This window comes from Balaenoptera ricei, chromosome 5 (genome assembly GCF_028023285.1).
Source record: "Balaenoptera ricei isolate mBalRic1 chromosome 5, mBalRic1.hap2, whole genome shotgun sequence".
In the NCBI taxonomy this organism is placed as follows: Eukaryota; Metazoa; Chordata; class Mammalia; order Artiodactyla; family Balaenopteridae; genus Balaenoptera; species Balaenoptera ricei.
Window position 1 is genome coordinate 71,097,765 of NC_082643.1, and position 25,554 is coordinate 71,123,318.

The 25,554-nt window shown below is 39.3% G+C and overlaps 1 protein-coding gene and 1 pseudogene across 1 annotated transcript in view; one reads left to right on the forward strand and one right to left on the reverse strand.

Annotated features, from left to right (window-relative positions):
- The window catches only part of TEC (tec protein tyrosine kinase), a 125,698-nt gene that overhangs the window by 35,827 nt on the left and 64,317 nt on the right, over positions 1 to 25,554 (forward strand). The window lies entirely within an intron of this gene.
- LOC132366722 (small ribosomal subunit protein eS8-like) lies at positions 202 to 22,916 on the reverse strand (annotated as a pseudogene).

Genomic DNA, 25,554 nt, shown 5'->3' on the forward strand with positions numbered 1-25,554 from the left:
CCCAGTAGCACTTCACTGTTATGTTTCTTCCCTGTTTGGGTTAATCTGCCCAGTTCTCTGTTTTCCTTGGAAAAATGTTCTTGTTTTCATCTCCCTCGCCCTAGAAGCTGTGATCTGAAAAGGGCTGTAATGTGGGTAACCCACTTTTTTTAGAACAATAAACACCTTTATTATATGAGCTAAGATAGGAGGGAAGAGGATTTATTTGCCTTTCTGGGCCTTGACTTTCCTCAGACAGAACTCCAGCTCCTTTCCCTCTAGCACGTAGTGATGTGCTCAGCCACGCTGGCCTGCTCTTGAAGTGATGCACGCAAGAAGCTTGTCCTGCTGGAACTGCTCCTCTAGAAGACTGCTGATTTTGGCATTCTTTTTCTTTTCATTCACTCATTCATTCATTTATTTTTGCCTGCGTTGGGTCTTCGTTGCTGCCCGAGGGCTTTCTCTAGTTGCAGCGAGCAGGGGCTACTCTTCACTGCGGTGCACAGGCTTCTCATTGTGGTGGCTTCTCTCGTTGCGGAGCACGGGCTGTAGGCATGCGGGCTTCAGTAGTTGTGGCACGGGGGCTCAGTAGTTGTGGCTTGCGGGCTCTAGAGCGGAGGCTCAGTAGTTGTGGTGCACGGGCTTAGTTGCTCTGCAGCATGTGGGATCTTCCTGGACCAGGGCTCGAACCTGTGTCCCCTGCATTGGCAGGTGGATTCTTAACCACTGCGCCACCAGGGAAGCCCCCTTTCATCATATTTCTTCTGAATATTCTTTGATCGTTTTTTGTTTAAAATCTCTTCCTCCTCAGGAGTCAGCTTGGCCCCCTTCTTGCGGCCCAGGGGCAGTGCACAGTGGGACTTGTACCACTGTCGGTACGGTGTGCTGTCAATGAGCATGATGCAGTTCTTCACCAGGGTCTTGGTACGGACCAGTTTGTTGTTGGATCCATTGTAGACAACATCAATGATCCTTGTCTTGCGTGTACAACACTCCGAGCCCCAGGAGAAGTTCCCCACATCCAGCCTCAAAGCCCGGTACTTCTTGTTGCCCCTCCTTGCACGTGGACTGTGTGTATGCGGCGGGGTCCAATCTTGGTGTTGGCAGCGGGGCGTTCCAGCTCATACTTCCACTTCCTGTGGTAGGGCTTTCTCTTGTCCCCGGTCTTGCGGCTCTTGTGCCAGTTGTCCCGAGAGATGCCTACATGTGGAAGCAGGGGGCAGGAGCCTCAGCCAGGGAGCCCGGGGCCGGGCCCTGCCAGCCCAGCGCACTGTGCCCAGAATCAACAGGTATTAAAAAAAAATATTTTGTTAAAAGTGTAAGACTCTAAGTGGATTAGAAAAACCATGGGAGCCATTCTGCGGTAGCCCCAGAGATATTTATTTTAGTTGTTCATAGTTCTGTTTTTAAAAGAAATACTGGGTAGGCTACTGATTGATCTAGTAGCTATGATTCCTAGTTTCTTTGTAGCAATTCAGTGACATTCATCCTTTATTAAACTCGCAGTTAATCACAGAGTCAGACATCAATCTTTTCCTGGTTCTCTGGACCCCAGCTCCTTCAATAGGATGGCAATAAGCTTTTTACTGAAAATTTTCCTATTAAGTACAGTTTATTGTACTTTTCAAAGTATGCTAAGAAATTCTGTTCTAGATGATGAGAAATTCAGTCAAGCTGTTTCTTCCAAGTCTCATGTTGTAAAACTTGTGTTTCAGTTTCTGCTGTGGGCCATTCTTTGGTTTGTCCTCCTTGCTCTTTCTCAACTAGCTTATGTTTCTGCATCTTCTAGTGAACCGATAAAAGACCTTACTGACAATTTATATTGTTTGCTCTTCTTATAATAACAGAACAAAGGACACTGTGCTCTTGCTTTCTGGTCAGGGAACTAAATTACACATGGGTTAGACCACCTGACGTTCTGCTGGAGCCTCCACATGGTTTTGAGATGGAATCCAGGGAAGAACAGGGCTGGAGTTTAATCAGAAAAAAGGCCTGTTAAATAATGGTGAGAAAACAAGGAATGGAGAGATTTTTATATGTTTAGATATTTGAATACAAAAATTTCGAGTAGCATGTAAATCTGCAACTATTGTTAGCTAAGAAATCAGGAAATTTTTATAATTGGACTTTGGTGTTACCAGTTTTGTTGGTTTCTTGTCTGTAATACTCCTCTGTTATGAAAACTGACAATAGTTTATAAGGTTGAGGAATAGGAAGACTCGTTGTGTCAGGGATCCCCAAGGCCACCCCAGGTTCAGTAATTCACTAGGAGAACTCAGGGGACTGAGCACTGAGTTTAACTCACTGCTATGATTTATTTCAGTGAAAGAAGAGAAAGTAAAATTAGCAAGGGAAAAGGTGCCTGGGGCAAGTCTGGAGGAAACCAGGCACAAGCTTGCAAGAGTCCTTTCTCAGCAAAGCCACAAAGGGGGTGTATAATTCCTCCATTACCGAATTGTGACAATTGTGAAATGTTTTCTAACTGGGAACCTCATTAGAAACTCAGTGGCCAAGGTTTTCATTGGAGGCTGGTCACATAGGCACCCTCTGTCTAAGTGTGTACCAAAATTCCAAACTCCAGAAGGAAGGCAGGTGTTCAGCATAAGCCAGGTTGTTTGTACAAACAAGTTAGGCCCAGTGAGCCATTCTTATCAGTGCTGGGAATGGGAGAGCCCTCCACTCCCAAAGTGCAAGTTCCCAGATGCCAGCCAAGGACCAACCTTGTAGGCAGTGTCATAGGCCTGTCATGTTAACTCTTCCCTGCACATTAGTAGTAATTATGATACAAATTATTGAGTACCAAATACAGGCCAGGCACTGTGCTAAAAAAGTACATGCATTATTTTCTTTATTCCTCAAAACGATACTGTATGAAGTCTTATTAGTACCCTCATTTCAAAAATGAGTGATATGAGGCTCAGAAAGTTTAAAAACTTACAAAAGGTCAAATACTAATGAATTGCAGGGCTATTTCTTCAGAGCCTATCTTTGAAACAACCTTGATACTCTGGGGAAAGTTAGGAAAAAAATCTATTAAATCTCTCTATAATACAGATGAAGTTTTATTTTAAAACTTTTGAGGATATTTTTATTACTTTCAGTTATGATTTTTTAAAAAAAATTTCTTTGTGGTAGAAGAAAATTAACGTCAGACAAAACGAGGGTTTTTGTTTGATTGTGCCACTATCTAATTGGACTTTAGAAAACAATGTTCTTCAATTGTTTTTATAGTTTAGAAATTGCTTTCATATAAATATATTGTCTCTTTACACCCTTAACTCCCTTGCCATGACTGTTTCAACCCAACACACATCCAATCTATTTCTAAGTCCTGTGAATTCTCCTTCCCTTCATTACAACCTTATTGCAGCTCCCAACTCCATTCTCTTGGTGGATTACTGCCCTAGTTGATTTTACTTTTGGATCTTCATCTTTCAACTATACAACCATAAGAGGAATTTTTAAAACTTGTAGCTTTGCATCTGCTCTAGGATCAAGTTAAAATTCCTTAGCTTGGAATACAAGGTACTTGATGCCCTTTTTCCTTGTCTTCCCTCTCTCCTTCCTCCATCCCCAGCTGTCTTCTACCTGCAGTTACTCTTTCACATTGTGCCTGTTACTATTGTTCAATCAACTTGAAGTGATATATTCCTCTGCCTGCCTACCAGGCTCTGTCTATCTATCCATATCTATTTTATCCATCAGAAATGTGTTGAGTGCCCTAGTAATCACTTACTCATCTTTTCTGACTCAGCTCAATCCCCACCTTCTCTGAAGCCTTTCCTGTATCCCTCCCACCAGTGGTAGAATCCCCAGCCCACCTCAGCCCTTTGTGCCCCGTCCATATTTTTATTGTGACATCTTGGTTGCTTGACTCTATCTACATATCTGTGTCCCCCATTGGACTTTAAGCTCTTTGAGGGCAGGGTTCATAGCTTTTCTATCTTCGTATTTCTGAGAGTTTAGTGCAGAGTTGAGTGCTCAGTACACGTTGGATGGCTGGATGGGTCCAAGGAGACATGGGGAGACCTCAACCCTTAGAAGCAGGCAGGGCAGATTTATCCTATGCAAACATCATGAACAACCAGAAAGTTTGTCATACTGCTAATAAGTAGAAGGGTCAGGATTTGAGCCTTGGTATTCTGACTCTAAGTTCAGTGCTCCTCCTATAATGCTTCCCTTATCCTTTTATTCCAGTTGTACTGAAATCAAACATTCTATGTGATGAGTTGTTTGAAAATCTAACCTTTTACCCAGGTTAACTGTCAGGATGGTGGAGGTAGTTATAAGATGATGGCACGAGTCTCTTGAATATCCTGGGCAACCTCTCATATTTCTCTAAGGCCTTCTGGGTCATATAGAGTTGTTTTCTTTACCACCCCTGGAACCTGGAGACTCTAGTGATATAGGCATAAGAGCTTATTAAGGTTCTGAAATGATCAGATATTTCTCCCTTAGTTGTATCCCTAGACTAGGTGGACTCCCAGTGGGAAGCATAGGTTTACAGGACCTTTCTAATTGCTACCTGAAGATTTATATCTTATGGCACTTTCTAGGATTCTGGGGGGCGAGTGTGGGGTGGACAAAATGGTTTCTTTTACTATAGGACAATTGGAAGTGTTTGCATCAGACTTTAGAGGTTATCAGACAATTCACTAGCTTGTAAAAAGTGGGACAGCTCTAGATGCTCGGTAGACAGTACAGTGGTTAGTGCACTAGGGCTCTGAAAATTCTCAACTCTATTATCCCATGAAAACTCATTTCCTTTTTGGCAGTTGAGTTTCCTTGTTTCCGAAATAAGGTCGTATCAACTTCCTGTCTTGTGTCTCAGTTTCTTCTCTGGTGTCTCTTTCCCCACTTTTGATTCATATCTGTTTTCTTATTCTACTGTCCTGGATCTGACCTTCCTCATCACTTAAAAGAGCCAAGATGCAGGTCTGAAGTCCTAGGGTCTGATTTACCTTCTTAATTTGTCAAATTATCCATTTTCATTTAATAATGTTCACTGTTTTTTTCCTCTAGGAAGCAGAAACCTATTTAAGATAGAAAAGAGGGAGAATACCATTTGTTCCATCCACACTCCTAAAATATTTTTGTAACTTTTAATTTTGTTATAGTTTCAGACTCACAGAAAAGTTGCAAGAATGGTACAAGGAACTCTCAAGTAACCTTTACTCAGATTCACAAATTACCTGTGGTTGCCCCATTTGCTCTGTCATTCTCTTGGTCTCTTCCTTGGTCTCTTTCTCTTCATATGCATGTTTTCCGAACCATTGGAAAGTAAGCTGTAGACAGTCCCCTTTTGCTGTTAAATAATTCATTGTGTATTGTCTAAAAATAAGGACATTCTCTTTTAGAACCACAGTACAATGATCAAAATCAAGACATGTAACACTGATACAGTAGTATTATGTGGTCCAGAGTCCATAGTCAGATTTCATTCATCATTCCACTGATGTCTTCATAGCTGTTTCTCAACCTCCCCTCCTTGCCCAAATCCAGGATCTAATCCCTGATCACACATTGCATTTAGTAGGTCAAGACATAAGGTTTGGAAATGTCTATGGTGCAGGGAAGAGAAATGTATGGAGGAAATACTGTCCTTTGTCGTTTGTTGTAAAATGCCAACTACATCATGAACACTCAGTGATTGTATATCAGAGTCCGCAAACGTGAAATTGGATTTAAAAATCATTAGAGTTGTTCTCCTACTCTCATTCTCATGGTCCTCATTAGGGGCTGAAGATCACCTTCCTGCGAAATAAGTTATTTTAGCCTGGTCCACTGGGATGAATAGAAATCACTTATTCCTGTTTCCCTTTCTCTCTCCCCCACCTCAATTTTAACTTTTTCTTCTTCTGTGTTAAATAATTATTAGTCATGTAAAGCATTTTTTGGAGAACAGTACAGTATGAGTAATTTCTAATAAATGAAGAGGGAGTTTAATCAAAGGTTTGGTCCTCATGCTACTTAAAAGTAGAAATAATAAAAGGATTCTAGATCTCAAAAAATACTCTTGGATCTGGCTGTGATAGTTGTGGTTTATTCAGTGATTATTTGTATCATGATGAGAGAGACAAAGGCCGTAAGAAAAATCAGCATTTCTGTTCATAAATGGTATTACCTAGTTTATTTTATTCATAAGACTTAGCTCTCGGCAGTTTTTAGTGTTATCAAAAAGTCAAATTTCCATCAGAGTTTTATATAGCTATTTTAGGACTGAATCTATTCAAAAAACTGTGCTGTAGGCACTGAAGGCAGTTATGAAAATAACAATTCCCAGAATGTTTGGGAAATGGCAGTATAGTTGAAATAAACAGTGTTTCCTCCCCACCCCCTTTTCCCACCTGCCTATCTTGAAAGAAACTTGTCTTAATCAGAAGTGCATGTCACTTGTTGAATTGGAAAGAAAAAGAACTGTATCTGACATCATGATTTTTGTAAGCTGAGTTTTGTTTTTCTCTGCATCGTGAACTGCTGGGCTGGGGATTCTTAGAAATCTTTGAAGCTAGTTCTGTAATTAGTAGTTTCTATTAAGTGTTTGTTGATGAGGATAGGTATGATAGCACTTACCCTGAGGAACAGTTAAAAAAGAGACCAAATTATATGAGTAGAGGAAGCATTGGTGGTAAAAGTGCAGACTATATAGATTTTTGGTGATGGGTGGGGTTGGGGAGGGATTGGGGAAGGTCTCCATTTGGCCATGGGTTGGAGTATGAGCAGTGTTGGGCAGAAAGAGCCCGTTCATACAGTGGGAACATCATGTGCAAAGGCCCTAGGGTGGAAGAGGGCTTGGTGTGTCTGTGAAACTGTTCTGTTCTAGACCTACATAGATTTATATGCTGATAATTACCCATTCATGGGGATGATTATTTGTTAGTAATGAAGAAGTCATACAATTTTAGAGCTGGAATGAACTTTAAAGAATAACCTTCAAGTCTTCCACTTGTGGAAACTGAAGATAAAGAAATGATTTGCTCCAGGTCACCCAGTAAGCTGGTTGTTAAGCCTGGACCAAAACTCAGATCAGCCTCTCTGATTGCACTGCCTTTGTTTTGGAAAGGATGAGTTTGGGTTGCCCAGGTAGGTGAGGGCACTTACACAGCTTAAATAATATGGTTGTTCACAGAATGGACTCCATCTAGTGACTATTCAGACCCCTTTGCTTGAAAATACTTGTCACTTTTTTGCCTTTGAAGCTTTGCTCTTGCTGTGCCTAACAGTTGTCCTTCTGTTCATCCAATTCCCATCTCAAGTCCTCTGTTTTTCTTTAAATTTGAAAAAATTTTATTTTTTTTTTAAAATTGAAGTATAGATTTACAATGTTGTGTTAGTTTCTGGTGTATAGCAGAGTGATTCAGTCGTGTGTGTTTGTATGTATATATGTATCCTTTTTCAAATTCTTTTTCATTATAGGTTATTATAAGATATTGAATATACTTCCCTGTGCTATACAGTAGGACCTTGTTGTTTATCTATTTTATGTAAAGTAGTGTGTATCTGTTAATCCCAAGCTGTTTCTGTTTTGTAAATAAGTTCATTTGTATCATTTTTTTAGATTCCATATAGAGGTGATATCATATGATGTTTGTTTTTCTCTGTCTGACTTAAGTGAGAGACCTTGCTCACCTTCCTACCCCCCAGTTGTAAATGCCAGCCCCTTCAGAATTACTGTTAAATTTATATGTATTATTATTGTTATTGCCTCTTTAAAATCACCAACTACATAATAATCTCCTTGAAGGCGGAGGTTGTTGCCTTCTAATTTCAACATATCACACAATATCTTGTACCCGTTGCCTGCTCAAAAAAGTTTCTGTTGGTAATAATTACAATAGTGATGATCAGTTAGTATTTCAAGTAAGCAAAAAGATCTTTAGAGACATTGTAATAGTTATTTCCCATGCAATTTTGTTCCATTTTAGTTGTTGAGAAGATGCCTTATTTAAATTTAGAATCAAAACTATGTTTTTATTTAGTATTTATTAGTATTAATCTCTCCCCCAAACTAAAATGTGGACATTATTGTAAACAGCCAGAGTATGAACTGTCAGAAGAAATCACATGGCCATTTGAGAAAGTGAAACTACATTTTGAGTTGTTTCTAAATCCATTTAGAACATGGTTTAGCCACTGGTTGATGCTGGTCAGGTACACGTAGAGAATCACCTATAGAAGGGCACTTAGAAACACCTGGGTTATTCAGTAATTAATTCCTTGACTCTCTTAAGAGAACTCTTGATGTTATTAGCCTTTGGGTTTTGTGACTATACTGTACTTCTGAGATAAATATTATCTCATGATGGCTTGATGATTGCTACTTCAGATAATTAAAAACATTGTTATAGTCTTCTTACCAAAGCTCTTCATGTACCTTTTTTATTTTTTATCTTAGAGAACTGCCTATAATATTTGCATGATACCACATTGGTAAACACCTGAATTGAAAAATTGCACAAAATATGTGCAATATAGTTGTTAAATAAAATTAAATGAGTAAGCAAGAGACTTAAATGAAATCTCTAGTGATTTTTAATAGACTGCGAGAAAGGAGTCCCCCCCACCCCATCATCTTAGTTGTATGTGAAGACTTTTGGAAAAGTTCTGTCTTTATTCCAAGTAATCACATAGGTATAGCTGTTCCTTAGTTTTATTTGCCACAGCAAAAAGTAAGATGGATAGGTGCAATTCCCTGCTCATGAGATTGTAACATGTGAATTTTTCTCCTTTTAGGGGAATATATATATGTAGAATATTAATATTTATTTCATCTATATATATTTCCTGGCAAAAGAGAGTCTATGCACTTATTTGTTATATGGGACTCAGCTCATTTGTTTTCATTCATTCATCATTTGTACAGAAAAGATTTAGTGAGTATGTACAGTATGGTAGGGATGGAGGAATTCAAAGATGAATGATTCTGGTTTTGTTAAGCTTACAGTCTGATTACGTTATACTTCTGCCTTTCTGGATTCAAAATGGCAAACTTTCCTATACTGCATCCAGTCTGTTTTGAAGGGGGCCTCTTGAGACCTGGAGTTATCCTTGTGTGCCACTGTTGTTTGCACTCACCCATGCTTTTCTGGATTACCTGGGAGTCTTAACTTTCCTGGCCCTTGGGTTTCCCTCTGCTCCTAGACTTTACATAGCATAGAGTTCACAAAAGTACAGGGGTTTTGCGTACATACTTGCAATGCTCTGTTCTCCGTGGCATCTCCATAAAGTGTATCTGTAGATAACCAACACATTTGCCCACCATCTACTTCACAGGTGAAGACACTGGGGAACAAACAACTGAGTCAGGTACCTTCTCTGAAGTGACGTCCCATTTGACTAGCTGAACCAAGATGTCTTATCTTTCTGGCTAGCGTGCTGTTAAACCACACTGTGCTAGTTGAAGGAAGGGGGACTTCCTTCAACAGTGTGTTCACTGACCACCTCTATATATACATTTCCTTCCTCCTTCCATTCTTTAGCTTTATATATAAGACCTTAGAAAGGGTGTTCTTTTAGCACTTGTTGATTTGTGTTTGTTTTTTCCTCACTGCACCCCTGTGAGGTGGTGGGAGTTCTATGCATTTCAGTAAATTAGAGTTGTCCAGAAAAGAGACCAACGGAAAGAACATATTACTGTGAATGCTTACGTGAAAGAAACTGAAAGGGTTATACTGAAGTTGTAACTCTTAAAAACTTTAAAATGGGTTTGGTTAAATAGTTCATTTCATAAATACTTTAAATGATTCTTTGCAGAGAAAACTCACAGGTAACTTAATTAAAGATGAATTTATTCACATTCATAGTCTGTCCCAACAAGTAGAGAAAAATGTCACAGTTGAAGAGAATCCCTACAATCTACTGCAGTAATTAGTTCAACACTTTTCAAAATAGTAAATAAGTAAGTTAAACACTTACTAAAATAGTAAAGTAAACTGATTTTTAGGTTAACTCAGTTCTGACTAGGATTGATTACAGTATAATATCAAAAAAAGGGTAGAGACTTGAATTTTCTGGAAAAAGATGAGTAGCTTGATGCTGAAGATCAAATACGTAATTCAGAACTTATTTTTGAAATAAGTTTTATATTTTAAGTTTTTATATTTTTAAAAAATTTATTTATTTATTTTTTGGCTGCATTGGGTCTTCGTTGCTCCGTGTGGGCTTTCTCTAGTTGTGGCGAGTGGGAGCTACTCTTCATTGCGGTGTGCGGGCTTCTCATTGCGATGGCTTCTCTTGTTGTGGAGCACGGGGTCTAGGCGCGCGTGCTTCAGTAGTTGTGGCACAGGGGCTCAGTAGTTGTGGCTCGCGGGCTTTAGAGGGCAGGCTCAGTAGTTGTGGCACACGGGCTTAGTTGCTCCACGGCATGTGGGATCTTCCCGGACCAGGGCTCAAACCCGTGTCCCCTGCATTGGCAGGTGGATTTTTAACCACTGTGCCATCAGGGAAGCCCCAGAACTTGTTTTTAAACAGGGTCATTCTTTTATTTTCAGACGTCACACTTAATCACTTTCTAAGGATAGGTGTTATGACTAAAGTATGTGTAGGAAACAAGACCAATTTCCATTGGATGAGATAATGTGTTTCTTGAGGTTCTAGAGTGAGCTTAACAGGAGTTTTCTATTCCTTCTTCATTATACGGAACTTCTGTTGTGGTCTGAGGTCCATCTCTGAGTTAATCGAATTCCTGTGAGTTAGAGAGTAGACTGTGGACTTTGGAGCCAAATCATCTGGGTTCAAATCCTAAATTTGTTACTTATTAGCTGTGTGACCTTGGTCAAATTACTTAATCTCTCTGTGCCTTATTTTCCTCATCTTTAAACTGGGGCAAATAATAGTACTTCCCTCACAGGTTTTTGTCCGGAGTAAATGGATCCCTATATATGAAGTAGTTAGGACAGTTCCTAGCATATAGTAAGTGGCATTGTAAGTATCAGTGGTTATTATTATAAGTAGCTTCCATTGTCACCCACTTTTGTCTTTTTTGTATAACGTGTTTCAGAGTTTCTGCTCTTGCATCTGGCTTTTCCCAGATATAGACATTTTTTGCAATAAGCATAACCGTTTCATTCTCCTAGTAAGTCACTAATCACAGGTGATTCGTTCTTTAAATTGATCTTTGCTGCTTGTGGTCCAGTTACACTGTGGAGCTCTGGTTACTGGTGGAAATGCATACCTTGGGGTAGGGCTAGTTCTCATTCTTGGCACCTCTGAGCCTGTTTTGGTGGAACTCTCATTGGGTCTGCTCTGGATGTTTCTCTCTGGATGTTTGTCTGTGGGCACATGACAGGGTGCTGATTGCGATAAATGTGTGCTGTTCAGTTTTACATTTCGTAACATCAAAGGTGGATCTACTAGTAAGCATTAGAGCCTTTCAATTCCGTAGCCCTTTCTAAGGCCCCTGGAAGGGTCCTAGCGCTTTCACATTCATGATTTTGCACTGAAAAAAAGAGAGTCTTCTCCCCAAAGTGTGTAAGCCTCAGGCCACTCAAAACCTGGATCTGTCTCTGCAGAGCATGTGAGACTCTATTTGTTCTAGTATCTGATAATATCTACAAATTCTGCCAGTGAAATACCCCCAGGCATCTTCACTGTAAAACATCTAAAATATAAGCATATTTATAGTTTATGTTCTTAAAAGTTTTTTTTCTAGAACAAAGTAGTGTATCTACTTTAATCTGTCAAATTTATTTTCCTTTAATAAAAGTTTCAGCGTTGTTATTTTTTATTTATTAATTTAATTTATTTATTTATTTTATTTAATTTTATTTTTTGGCTGTGTTGGGTCTTCATTGCTTCACGTGAGCTTTCTCCCATTGCTGCTAGTGGGGGCTACTCTTCATTGTGGTGCACGGGCTTCTCATTTGCGGTGGCTTCTCTTGTTGCAGAGCAGGGGCTCTAGGTGCACGGGCTTCACTAGTTGCAGCATGTGGGCTTCAGTAGTTGCGGCGCACGGGCTTAGTTGCTCCGCCATGTGGGATCTTCCCGGACCAGGGATCAAACCTGTGTTCCCTGCGTTGGCAGGCGGAATCCTAACCACTGCACCACCAGGGAAGTCCTCAGTGTTGTTTTTAAAACTCCCATACTTCTCTTGTTAAATGTATTCCTGAGTATATTATAGTTGTAGTTACTCTTGTGAACAGGTGAATTTTCATGATATGTTGTAATTAGATATAGTTGATATATAATCAAGCTCTAGATTTTTATAAATCTATTTTGTAACCAACCAGTATACTATGCTATTTCTAAGTATTATGTATTTTCTAAGTATTACAATTTTCTATTACCAACTTTGCTATAAAAGGGTTGTTTTCTATTAAATTTAATCCAAATAATGAGAAGAAAATAATCTTTAAAAAAATATTAAGAAAAATAAAAGAATTTTAAATTCTAAATGGGAATACTCAAAAGGCCATGTGGAAGCCTGGGAGAGGGCGTTCCAGCAGTGGAATCCAGGAATGTAAGACCCCAAGGGAGGCAGGAGCAGCAAAGAGGCTGAGGGGCTGAAGTGGAGTGGGATGGGGCGTAGTGGGGGATGTGGCTGGAGACCTGGGCAAGATCCTGCATGGATCATTGTGGACCATGGAAAAGACTTCGGATTTTTTTTTTTTTAATTTTTATTAAAACAATTTAAAAAAAATGTGATACGAAGATTTTGGAGGGTTAGGGGTGGGGAGTGACAAAGTTTGGCTCTTACATTCATGCACGTTAAGATGCTGGGACACAGTAGAACATGAATTGGCAGTTAGAAGGTGTGAGGTTTAGTTCTGGCTCTGCTAGCCAGTGTGATCTTTTTTTTTTTTTTAAACATCTTTATTGGAGTATAATTGCTTTACAAAGGTGTGTTAGTTTCTGCTGTATAACAAAGTGAATCAGCTCTACATATACATATATCCCCATATCTCCTCCCTCTTGCGTCTCCCTCCCACCCTCCCTATCCCACCCCTCTAGGTGGTCACAAAGTACTGAGCTGATCTCCCTGTGCTATGCGGCTGCTTCCCACTAGCTATCTATTTTACATTTGATAGTGTATATATGTCCATGCCAATCTCTCACTTCGTCCCAGCTTACCCTTCCCCCTCCCTGTGTCCTCAAGTCCATTCTCTGTGTCTGCATGTTTATTCCTGTCCTGCCCCTAGGTTCTTCTTAAACATTTTTTTTTTTTTTTAGATTCCATATATATGTGTTAGCATACGGTATTTGCTTTTCTCTTTCTGACTTACTTCACTCTGTATGACAGTCTCTAGATCCATCCATCTCACTGCAAATAACTCAATTTCGTTTCTTTTTATGGCCGAGTAATATTCCATTGTATATATGTGCCACATCTTCTTTATCCATTCATCTGTCGATGGACACTTAGGTTGCTTCCATGTCCAGGCTACTGTAAATAGTGCTGCGATGAACATTGTGGTACATGACTCTTTTTGAATTATGGTTTTCTCAGGGTATATGCCCAGTAGTGGGATTGCTGGGTCGTATGGTAGTTCTATTTTTAGTTTTTTAAGGAACCTCCATACTGTTCTCCATAGTGGCTGTATCAATTTACATTCCCACCAACAGTGCAAGAGGGTTCCCTTTTCTCCACACCCTCTCCAGCATTTATTGTTTGTAGATTTTTTGATGATGGCCATTCTGATCGGTGTGAGGTGATACCTCATTGTGGTTTTGATTTTCATTTCTCTAATGATTAGTGATGTTGAGCATCCTTTCATGTGTTTGTTGGCAATCTGTATATCTTCTTTGGAGAAATGTCTAGTTAGGTCTTCTGCCCATTTTTGGATTGGGTTGCTTGTTTTTTTGATATGGAGCTGCATGAGCTGCTTGTAAATTTTGGAGATTAATCCTTTGTCAGTTGCTTCATTTGCAAATATTTTCTCCCATTCTGAGGGTTGTCTTTTCGTCTTGTTCATGGTTTCCTTTATTGTGTAAAAGCTTTTAAGTTTCATTAGGTCCCATTTGTTTATTTTTGTTTTTATTTCCATTTCTCTAGGAGGTGGGTCAAAAAGGATCTTGCTGTGATTTATGTCATAGAATGTTCTGCCTATGTTTCCCTCTAAGAGTTTTATAGTGTCTGGCCTTCCATTTAAGTCTTTAATCCATTTTGAGTTTATGTTTGTGTATGGTGTTAGGGAGTGTTCTAATTTCATTCTTTTACATGTAGCTGTCCAGTTTTCCCAGCACCACTTATTGAAGAGGCTGTCTTTTCTCCATTGTATATTCTTGCCTCCTTTATCAAAAATAAGGTGACCATATGTGCTTGGGTTTATCTCTGGGCTTTCTATCCTGTTCCATTGATCTATATTTCTGTTTTTGTGCCAGTACCATACTGTCTGATTATTGTACCTTTGTAGTATAGTCTGAAGTCCAGGAGCCTGATTCCTCCAGCTCCGTTTTTCTTTCTCAAGATTGCTTTGGCTATTCGGGGTCTTTTGTGTTTCGACACAAATTGAAATTTTTTGTTCTAGTTCTGTGAAAAATGCCATTGGTAGTTTGATAGGGATTGCATTGAATCTGTAGATTGCTTTGAGTAGTATAGTCATTTTCACAATGTTGATTCTTCCAATCCAAGAACATGGTATATCTCTCCATCTGTTGGTATCATCTTTAATTTCTTTCATCAGTGTCTTATAGTTTTCTGCGTACAGGTCTTTTGTCTCCTTAGGTAGGTTTATTCCTAGGTATTTTATTCTTTTTGTTGCAGTGGTACATGGGAGTGTTTCCTTAATTTCTCTTTCAGATTTTTCATCATTAGTGTATAGCAATGCAATAGGAATGCAAGAGATTTCTGTGCATTAATTTCGTATCCTGCTACTTTACCAGATTCATTGATTAGCTCTAGTAGTTTTCTGGTAGAGTCTTTAGGATTCTCTATGTATAGTATCATTTCATCTGCCAACAGTGACAGCTTTAACTTCTTCTTTTCCGATTTGGATTCCTTTTATTTCTTTTTCTTCTCTGATTGCTGTGGCTAAAACTTCCAAAACTATGTTGAATAATAGTGGTGAGAATGGGCAACCTTGTCTTTTTCCTGATCTTAGTGGAAATAGTTTCAGTTTTTCACCATTGAGAATAATGTTGGCTGTGGGTTTGTCATATATGGCCTTTACTATGTTGAGGTAAGTTCCGTCTATGCCTACTTTCTGGAGGGTTTTTTTTATCATAAATGGGTGTTGAATTTTGTTGAAAGCTTTGTCTGCATCTATTGAGGTGATCTTACGGTTTCTATCCTTCAATTTGTTTATATGGTCTTTCACACTGACAGATTTGCGTGTATTGAAGAATCCTTGCATTCCTGAGATAAACCCCACTTGGTCATGGTGTATGATCCTTTTAACGTGCTGTGGGATTCTGTTTGCTAGTTTTTGTTGAGGATTTTTGCATCTATGTTCATCAGTGATATTGGCCTGTAGTTTCTTTCTTTGTGACATCTTTGTCTGGTTTTGGTATTACGGTGATGGTGGTTTCATACAATGAGTCTGGGAGCGTCCCTTCCTCTGCTATATTTTGGAAGAGTTTGAGAAGGATGGGTGTTAGCTCTTCTCTAAATGTTTGATAGAATTCACCTGTGAAGCCATCTGATCCTGGGCTTTTGTTTGTTGGAAGATTTTTAATCACAGTCTCAATTTTAGTGCTTGTGATTGGTCTGTTTATATTTTCTGTTTCTTCCTGGTTCAGTTTCAGAAGGTTGTGCTTTTCTAAGAATTTGTCCATTTCTTCCAGGTTGTCCATTTTATTGGCATACAGTTGCTTGTAGTAATCTCATGATCCTTTGTATTTTTACAGTGTTGGTTGTTACTTCTTCTTTTACATTTCTAATTCTATTGATTTAAGTCTTCTCCCTTTTTTTCTTGATGAGTCTGGCTAATGGTTTATCAATTTTGTTTATCTTCTCAAAGAACCAGCTTTTAGTTTTATTGATCTTTGCTATTGTTTTCTTCATTTCTTTTTCATTTACTGCTGATCTGATCTCTATGATTTCTTTCCTTCTGCTAACTTTGGGGTTTTTTTGTTCTTTCTCTAATTGATCTAGGTTATGTTAGGTTGTTTATTTGAGATGTTTCTTGTTTCTTGAGGTAGGATTGTATTGCTATAAACTTCTCTCTTAGAACTGCTTTTGCTGCATCCCATAGGTTTTGGATTGTCGTATTTTCATTGTCATTTGTTTCTAGGTATTTTTTGATTTCCTCTTTGATTTCTTCAGTGATCTCTTGGTTATTAAGTAGTGTATTGTTTAGCCTCCATGTGTTTGTATTTTTTACAGATTTTTTTCCTGTAATTGATATCTAGTCTCATAGCGTTGTGGTCAGAAAAGATACTTGATACGATTTCAATTTTCTTAAATTTACCAAGGGATGATTTGTGACCCGATATATGATCTCTGCTGGAGAATGTTCCGTGAGCACTTGAGAAGAAAGTGTATTCTGGTGTTTTTGGATGGAATGTCCTATAAATATCAATGAAGTCCATCTTGTTTAATGTATCATTTAAAGCTTGTGTTTCCTTATTTATTTTCATTTTGGATGATCTGTCCATTGGTGAAAGTGGGTGTTAAAGTCCCCTACTTTGATTGTGTTACTGTCGATTTCCCCTTTTATGGCTGTTAGCTTTTGCCTTATGTACTGAAGTGCTCCTATGTTGGGTGCATAAATATTTACAATTGTTATATCTTCTTCTTGGATTGATCCCTTGATCATTATGTCGTGTCCTTCTTTGTCTCTTGTAATAGTCTTTATTTTAAAGTCTATTTTGTCTTATATGAGAATTGCTACTCTAGCTTTCTTTTGATTTCCACTTGCATGGAATATCTTTTTCCATCCCCTCACTTTCAGTCCTTATGTGTCCCTAGGTCTGAAGTGGGTGTCTTGTAGACAGCATATATATGGGTCTTGTTTTTGTATCCATTCAGCCAGTCTATGTCTTTTGGTTGGAGCATTTAATCCATTAACATTTAAGGTAATTATCGATATGTATGTTCCTATTACCATTCTCTTAATTGTTTTGTTTTTGTTATTGTAGGTCTTTTCCTTCTCTTGTGTTTCCTGCCTAGAGAAGTTCCTTTAGCATTTGTTGTAAAGCTTGTTTGGTGGAGCTGAATTCTCTTAGCTTTTGCTTGTCTGTAAAAGTTTTAATTTCTCTGTCAAATCTGAATGAGATCCTTGCTGGGTAGAGTAATCTTGGTTGTAGGTTTTCCCCTTTCATCACCTTAAATATGTCCTGCCACTCCCTTCTGGTTTGTAGAGTTTCTGCTGAAAGATCAGCTGTTAACCTTATGGGGATTCCCTTGTATGTTATTTGTTGCTTTTCCCTTGCTGCTTTTAATATTTTTTCTTTGTATCTAATTTTTGATAGCTTGATTAATATGTTTCTTGACATGTCTCTCCATGGATTTATCCTGTATGGGACTCTCTGTGCTTCCTGGACTTGATTAACTATTTCCTTTCCCATATTAGGGAAGTTTTCAACTATAATCTCTACAAATATTTTCTCAATCCCTTTCTTTCTCTCTTCTTCTTCTGGGACCCCTATAATTCGAATTGTTGGTGTGTTTAATGTTGGCCCAGAGGTCTCTGAGAATGTTGTCAATTCTTTTCATTCCTTTTTCTTTAGTTTGCACTGTAGTAGTTATTTCCACTATTTTATCTTCCAGGTCACTTATCCGTTCTTCTGCCTCAGTTATTCTACTATTGATTCCTTCTAGAGAATTTTTAATTTTATTTATTGTGTTGTACCTCATTGTTTGTTTGCTCTTTAGTTCTTCTGGGTCCTTGTTAAATGTTTCTTGTATTTTCTCCATTCTATTTCCAAGATTTTGGATCATCTTTAGTATCATTACTCTGAATTCTTTTTCAGGTAGACTGACAATTCCTCTTCATTTGTTTGGTCTGGTGGGTTTTTACCTTGCTCCTTCATCTGCTGTGTGTTTCTCTGTCTTCTCATTTTGCTTAACTTACTGTGTTTGGGGCTCCTTTTTGCAGGCTGCAGGTTTGTAGTTCCCGTTGTTTTTGGTGTCTTCCCCCAGTGGCTAAGGTTGGTTCAGTGGGTTGTGTAGGCTTCATGGTGGAGGGGACTAGTGCCTGTATTCTTGTGGATGAGGCTGGATCTTGTCTTTCTGGTGCGCAGGACCACATCCAGTGGTATGTTTTGGGGTGTCTGTGACCTTATTATGATTTTAGGCAGCCTCTGTGCTAATGGGTGGGTTTGTGTTCCTGTCTTGCTAGTTGTTTGGCATAGGGTGTCCAGCACTGTAGCTTGCTGGTCATTGAGTGGAGCTGGGTCTTAGCGTTGAGATGGAGATCTCTGGGAGAGCTTTCGCCATTTGAAATTATGTGGAGCCGGGAGGTCTCTGGTGGACCAATGTCCTAAACTCAGCTCTCCCACCTCAAAGCCACAGGCCTGACACCCGATCAGAGCACCAGGATTCTGTCAACCACATGGCTTAGAAGAAAAGGGAGGAAAATAAGAAAGAAAGAAAGAAAAAATAAATAAAATAAAGTTATTAAAATAAAAAATAATTATTAAAAATTTTTAAAAAGTAATAAAAAAGAAAGAAAGAAAGAAGAGAGCAACCAAACCAAAAAAGAAATCCACCAATGATAACAAGCACTAAAAAGTATACTAAAAAAAAAAAAAAAAAAGGACAGACAGAACCCTAGGACAAACTGTAAAAGGGAAACTATACAGACAAAATCACACAAAGAAGCATACACATACACACTCACAAAAAGAGAAAAGGGAAAAAAATATATATATCGTTGCTCCCAAAGTCCACTGCCTCAATTTTGAGATGATTCGTTGTCTATTCAGGTATTCCACAGATGCAGGGTACATTAAGTTGATGGTGGAGATTTAATCCACTGCTCCTGAGGCTGCTGGGAGAGACTTCCCTTTCTTTGTTCGCACAGCTCCTGGGGTTCAGCTTTGGATTTGGCCCCGTCTCTGCGTGTAGGTCGCCTGAGGGCATCTGTTCCCTGCTCCGACAGGACGGGGTAAAAGGAGCAGCTGATTAGGGGGCTCTGGCTCACTCAGGCCGGGGGGAGGGAGGGGTACGGATGTGGGGTGAACCTGCGGCAGCAGAGGCCAGCGTGACGCTGCAAAAGCCTGAGGCGCACTGTGTGTTCTCCCCGGGAAGTTGTCCCTGGATCACGGGACCCTGGCAGTGGCAGGCTGCACAGGCTCCTGGGAGGGGACGTGTGGAGAGTGACCTGTGCTTGCACACAGGATTCTTGATGGCTGCAGCAGCAGCCTTAGCGTTTCATGCCCGTCTCTGGTGTCCGCGCTGATCGCCGCAGCTCACGCCCGTCTCTGGAGTTCGTTTAGGCGGTGCTCTGAATCCCCTCTCCTCCCGCACCCTGTAACAGTGGTCTCTTGCATCTTAGGCAGGTCCAGGCTTTTTCCCGACTCCGTCCCGGCTGGCTGTGGCACACTAATCCCCTTCAGGCTGTGTTCACGCAGCCAACCCCAGTCCTCTCCCTGGGATCTGACCTCCGAAGCCCGAGCCTCAGCTCCCAGCCCCCACCTGCCCCAGCGGGTGAACAGACAAGCCTCTGGGGCTGCTGAGTGCTGGTCGGCACCGATCCTCTGAGCGGGAATCTCTCCGCTGTGCCCTCCGCATCCCTGTAGCTGCGCTCTCCTCCATGGCTCTGAAGCTTCCCCCCTCTGCCACCCGCAGTCTCCACCAGTGAAGGGACTTTCTAGTGTGTAGAAACTTTTCCTCCTTCACAGCTCCCTCCCAGAGGTGCAGGTCCCGTCCCTATTCTTTAGTCTCTGTTTTTTCTTTTTCCTTTTGCCCTACCCAGGTATGTGGGGAGTTTCTTGCCTTTTGGGAAGTCTGAGGTCTTCTGCCAGCATTCAGTAGGTGTTCTGTAGGAGTTGTTCCACATGTAGATGTATTTCTGAAGTATTTATGGGGATGAAGGTGATCTCCACGTCTTACTCCTCTGCCACCTTGAAGGTCTCCCCCAGTGTGATCTTGAGGAGGTCAGTTATCCAGTTTCTACCCTAAAATGAGGAAATTGGATTATGTGATCAATAGAATCCCTTTCATGGCTAAATATGATTCTCAAGTCTTCAAATAATTATAAACATTCAACATGTATTGGCAGTGGTTGTTGGCTGTGTGGAATAGGAGACCTCCCCGCCACCCCACCTCCCTCACCTTCTGCTCAGTCCTGAGCTTCACCTCTGTCTCTGGGCGCCCAGGTTCTTGTGTGTGTGTAGTGGTGTTACAGTATTTTTTTCAACATGCATTTCCCTGATTACTAAAGAGGATGAGCAAGTCTACCTATTTTCATTGTCTGTTGGCATTTACTCTCTGTTGAGGACCCATTTAGATATTTTTCCTCCATTGTTCTTTTAATTTAATTTAATTTTATTTTATTTTTAGCTGCATTGGGTCTTCGTTGCTGTGCACAGGCTTTCTCTAGTTGCAGCAAGTGGGGCTACTCTTAGTTGTGGTGCATGGTCTTCTCATTGCGATGAGCCATCTCATTGCTATGGCTTCTCTTGTTTTGGAGCACGGGCTCTAGGCGCATGAGTTGTAGCACGTGAGTTGTAGTTCGATAGTTGTAGCACGTGGACTCAGTAGTTGTGGCTCGTGGGCTTTAGAGTGCAGGCTCAGTAGTTGTGGCACATGGGCTTAGTTGCTCCGCGTCATGTGAGATCTTCCCAGACCAGGGCTTGAACCCGTGTCCCCTGCATTGGCAGGTGGATTCTTAACCACTGCGCCACCAGGGAAGCCCCCTCCTTTTTTTAAAATTAGGTTTTCTTCCTTTTAAAATTTATTTCTAAAAGATATAAAATATATATTCTGAATCAAACCCATTATCTGTATATGATTTGCAAATACTTGTTTGTACTTTGTGGCTTGCCTTAACTCTTTTAATGATATCTTTTTTTCTTACTGTGGTAAATACACATAAAGTAAAAGTTACCATTGTAACCATTTTAAAGTGTACAATTCAGTGGCATTACGTATATTAATAATGTGCAAAAACCACACTGTTTAATTCCAGAACTTTTTTTATTACTCTAAACAGAAACTGAGAATGTTCCGTGTGCACTGGAAGAGAATGTGTATTCTGTTGCTTTTCGGATGGAATGTTTTGTATATATCTGTTAAGTACATCTTGTATAAAGTATCATTTAAGGCAGATTGTTCCTTATTGATTTTCTGTCTCAATGATCTATCCATTGATGTAAGTAGGGTGTTAAAGTCCCCTACTCTTATTGCATTGTTCTCCTTTTAAGTTGGTTACTATTTGCTTTATATTTTTAGGTCCTCCTATGTTGGGTGCATAATTGTCTATGATTCTTCATCTCTTATAACAACTTTTATTTTAAAGTCTATTTTGTATGATATAAGTAAAGCTGCCCAAGTTTTCCTTTGGTTTCCATTTGCATGGAATACCTTTTTCAATCTGTTCACTTTCAGTCTGTGTGTATCCTTACATCTAAAGTGAGTCTCTTGTAGGCAGCATATATTGGGTTGGCCAAAAAGTTCGTTTGGGTTATTCTGTAACATCTTACAGAAAAACCCAAACGAACTTTTTGGCCAACCCAATAGATGGGTCTTTTTTAAAAATCCATTCAACCACTGTATGTCTTTTGATTGGTGAATTCAGTCCATTTACATTTAAAGTAATTATTGATAGGTATGTACTTATTGCCATTTTGTTAATTGTTTTCTGGCTGTTTTTTTAGTTCCTCTGTGTTCCTTTCTTCTCTTGCTCTCTTCCTTTGTGATTTTATGACTTTCTTTAGTGGTATGCCTAGATTCCTTTCTCATTATCTTCTGTGTATTTACTGTAGGTTTTTGCTTTGTGGTTACCATGAGGCTTACATATAACAACTTATATCCGTAACAGTCTATTTTAAGTTAATAAAAACTTAAGTTTAATTGCATTCTAAAGTTGAAGGTTTTTACTCTCTACCCCCAGACTTTTTGTTTGTTGATATTACATTTTACATCTTTGTATCTTGTGTACCCCTTAACTAGTAATTGCAGTCATAGTTATTTTTACTACTTTTGTCTTTTAACCTTCATACTAACTTTATAAGTGATTAATCCACTACCTTTACTATATATTTACCTCTCCCATGAGATTTATTCTTTCGAATATTTTCTTGTTGCTCATTAGTGCCCTTTCTTTCAGCTTAAAGAAATCCCTGTAGAATTCTTATACATCTGATTTAGTGGTGGTGACTCCTTTAGCTTTTGTTTGTCTGGAAAACTCTTTATCTCTCCTTTAATTCTCCTTCAATTCTGAATAACTCTGTTGGGTGAAGTATTCTTGGTTGGAAAGTTTTTTTCTTTAAGCACTTTGGCTGTATTGTGTCACTCCCTTGGGGGCTGCAAAGTTTCTACTGAAAAATCTGCTGATAGTCTTATGAGGGTTCTCTTGTACATAACAAGTTGCTTTCCTCTTGTTGCTTTTGAGATTTTTTCCTTGTCTTTAACTTTTAACATTTTAATTATAGTGTGCCTTGGTGTAGGTCTCTTTGAATTCATCTTATTTGGAACTCTCTGAACTTTCTGGATCTGGATGTCTGTTTCCTTCCCCAGGTTAGGGAAGTTTTTAGCCATTATTTCTTCAAGTAAGATTTCTGCCCCTTTCTCTCTCTCTTTTCCTTCTGGGAGCCATATAATGTGAATGTTAGACTGTCTGCTATTGTTCCATTCATCCTTAAGTTATCATCCATTTTTTCATTTTTTTTTTTGTTTTGCTGCTCTGGGTGAGTTTCACTGTTTTGCCTTTGCGTTGACTAATTCTTTCTTCTGCTTCATCTAATTTGCTGTTGAATCCCTTTAGTGTAATTTTCAGTTCAGTTATTGTATTCTTTAGCTCTGTGATATCTATTTGGTACTTTCGTATATTTTCCATCTCTTTGTTGAAGTTCACACTGTATTCACTCATTCTTCTCCTCAATTTGGTGAACATCTTTATCACTGTTATTTTGAACTCTTTATCAGGTAAATTACTTATCTTCATTTCATTAAGGTTTCTTCTTCTGAGATTTTATCTTATTCTTTCATTTGGAACATATTCCTGTGTTTCTTCATTTTGCTTGACTCTCTGTATGGATTTCTGTGTAGTAACTAAAACAACCACCTCTTCCAGTCTTGAAAGAGTGGCCTCGTGTAGGAGATGAACCTTGTCATTCAACTTTGCCCCAGCTCTTTGTTGTTTCTCAAACCTTTGTGCTTCTCCAAGCAGCCTATTATATTTTTAATAGTGCCAGTATTTGAGGATATGCTGAGACCTGTCAGTGTCCCAAAGGGGAGGATATTCAGCACTTAGATTCAGGCTAATTGGAAGCCAGACTCACAGGTAACAGGTTTTAAAACTATGCAAATATATACAGTTCTATGGGACTGCAAGTGTAAGACCTGCTGGCCATCAGAGCCAGGTGAACTGAAGGTGTCCCCTGGGTGGCAGCTGCAAAAACTGGGGCTCCAGATGAGTATATAAACTATTTTCTGGAGGAAGCCTTTTTCTGGGCTAGATCCTCTGTTAGGCCACAAAACAAGTCTTAATAAATTTAAGACAAATGAAATCATATCAAGCATCTTTTCTGATCACAATAGTGTGAACCTAGAAAACAGTTACACAAAGAAAGCTGGAAAATTCACAAATATGTGGAGATTAAACAACATGCTACTGAACAAGCAGTGGGTCAAAAAAGAAATCAAAAGAGAAATCGAAAAATATATTGAGACAAATGAAAATGGAAATATAATATACCAAAATTTATGGAATGCAAAAGCAAAAGCAAAAGCAGTTCTAAGAAGGAAGTTCAGCAATAAATGCCTACCTTAATAAGCAAGAAAAGCCTGAAATAAATAACCTAATTTTATACTTCTAGGAACTAGAAAAAGAAGAACAAACAAAGCCCAAAGTTAGTAGAAGGAAGGAGATAAAGATTTGAGCAAAAATAAATGAAATAGAGACTAAAAAGATAATAGGAAAGATTGATGAAATTAAAGCCAGATCTTTGAAATCCGCCTGCCAATGCAGGGGACATGGGTTCGAGCCCTGGCCTGGGAAGATCCCACATGCCGCGGAGCAACTAAGCCCGCGTGCCACAACTACTGAGGCCTGCGTGCCTAGAGCCCGTGCTCTGCAATAAGAGAAGCCACTGCAATGAGAAGCCTGCACACCACAACTAAGAGTAGCCCCCACTTGCCGCAACCAGAGAAAGCCCGCACGCAGCAACGAAGACCCAACACAGCCAAAAATAAAAATAAATAAAATTATAAAATTTATATAAAATATATATATAAACAAAATTGACAAAACCTTAGTTAGGCTCATCAAGGAAAGAAGAGAGAGGAGATCTTACAACTGATACCACAGAAATACAGAGAAACATAGAGACTACTACAAACAATTACAGACCAACAAATTGGACAATCTAGAAAAAAATGGATAAATTCCTAGAAACATATACCCTACCAAGACTGAATTATGAAGAAATAGAAAACATGAACAGATTATTAAGAAGGAGATTGAATCTTTAATCAAATACCTCCCAACAAACAAAAATCCAGGACCAGATGGCTTCACTGGAAAATTCTACCAAACATTAATAGAAGAATTAATGCTAAACCTTCTCAAACTCTTCTGAAAAATAGAAGAGGAAGGAATTCTTCCAAATGAATTTTACAAGGCCAGCATTACCCCAATATCAAAACCAGACAAGGATGTCACAAGAAAAGAAAATTACAGGCCAATATCCCTGATAACTGCAGATGCAAAAATCCTTAGGCTGTAAGCTCATTGACATAGGTCTTGGTCATGATTTTTTAAATCTGACACCAAAAGAAAAGGCAACAAAAGCAAAAATAAACAAATGAGTCTTCATCAAACCAAACAGCTTCTGTATAGCAGGACTTCCCTGGTGGTCCAATGGTTAAGAGTCCACCTTCCAGTGCAGGAGACGTGGGTTCCATCCCTGGTCGGGGAACTAAGATCCCACATGCTGTGGGGCAACTAAGCCCACGTGACACAACTACTGAGCCCACACGCTCTAGAACCTGCATGCTCTGGAGCCTGTGCACCACAACTAGAGAGCCCGAGTGCTGCAACTACTGAGCCAGCACGACGCAACTAGAGGAGCCCCCACACCACAGCGAGGAGCCCATGCGCCGCAACGAAGAGCCCACATGCCACAACGAAAGATCCCATGTGCCGCAACTAAAATCCAGTGCAGCCAAATAAGTAAATAAATATATTTTTTAAGAAGTACCTAAGTTACTTAAAAAAAAAAAAAGCTTCTGTATAGCAAAGGAAATCATCAACAAAATGAAAAGGCAACATACTAAATGGGAGAAAATATTTGCAAATCATATATCTGATAAGGAGTTAATTTCCAAAATATATAAAGAACTCATACAACTCAATAGCAAAAAAGAAAAATCCGGTTAAGAAATGGGCAGAAGGTCTGAATAGACATTTTTCCAAAGAAGACATACAGATGGCCAACTGGTACATGAAAAGGCATTCAGCATGACTAATCATCAGAGACATGCAAATCAAAACTGCAATGAGATATCATCTCACACCTGTCTGAAAGGCT